Here is a 1,295-nt window from a genome sequence, read left to right as displayed (position 1 = left end):
GAACGAGTCTACGTATATTTTAATCAACAGTGTTTTAAATGAAAGCAGTTTGATAAGATTCAATATAATTGTGTTTTATCAAAGATAAAGGATTCATTATTCACGCAATAAAATATATCATTAATTTGTTTTAGGTTCAAAAAGCCAATCAGTTAACAAACATTAACAATTGGTCAAAATTCATCATGCTGTGTATTTTATGATCTTATTAGGTAAAACCAGACAAACAGAGAGGGTTGTAGAAATTGTTAAAACTTAATTCTAAAATACTTTTAAATCTCTAAATACTGTCGCAAGACCGTCAGCAACGAGATGAACTCACTTAATTGCATCTTCTGCAGATTATTAATTTCAAAAATATAATGTAAAGTTTCAACATGTTCTCTAAACAATGTCACTTTGAATATCAATGGACTTTTAAATGTTATGTCATTAATGCCATTTTTGTTTTGCAACTACTAATCAAGATGAGTGCTTTGATCTGGAAAGGCTGTGGATGATATGACGTTTATCAGTAAATTCAACTTGCAACAATAGTGTGTATGGTTGTAGATCGAAATATGATATACTTAATTTTGGAAAAAAGTAAGGCGGTCACGCAAACATTTGAAATGAAATACAATTATTACTTACGATCTGTTGTTGCATCAAGTGAAAATTAGGTGGATATGAAAAACAAGAGAGGACAATTAATCACCAGATAAATCATCGTAAACATTATTGATTACACACATAATCAATCACCATTTGAAGACATCAATTATGAAGTCTAGCTAATGAACAAGTCTACGTAGATTTTAATCAACAGGGTTTTAAGTGAATGGAATTTACTCAGTTTCAATATAATCGTGTTTTATCAAAGATAAAGGGTTTATAATTCACGCAAAAAAATATATCATTAATTTGATTCAGGTTCAAAACGCCAATCAGTTAACAAACCTTAACAATTGGTCAAAATTCATCATGCTGTGTATTTTATGATCTTATTAAGTAAAAGAAGACAAATCTAGGGATTGTAGAAAATTGGTAAAAGTCAATTCTTGAATACTTTTAAATCTCCCAATACTGTCGCAAAACCGGCTGCAACGATATGAACTCACTTAATTGCATCTGCTGCAGATTATTAATTTCAAAAATATAATGTAGAATTTCAGCATGTTCCCTAAACAATGTCACTTTCAATACCAATGGACTTTTAAATGAAATATAATGTCATTATTGTTTTTCAACTACTTATCAAGATGAGGGATTTGATCGGGAAAGGGAGTGGATGATGTAACGTTCATCAATAATTT

The sequence above is a fragment of the Mizuhopecten yessoensis genome, unplaced genomic scaffold (assembly GCF_002113885.1).
Source record: "Mizuhopecten yessoensis strain PY_sf001 unplaced genomic scaffold, ASM211388v2 scaffold10209, whole genome shotgun sequence".
In the NCBI taxonomy this organism is placed as follows: domain Eukaryota; kingdom Metazoa; phylum Mollusca; class Bivalvia; order Pectinida; family Pectinidae; genus Mizuhopecten; species Mizuhopecten yessoensis.
Note: the sequence above shows the minus strand (reverse complement) of the source record.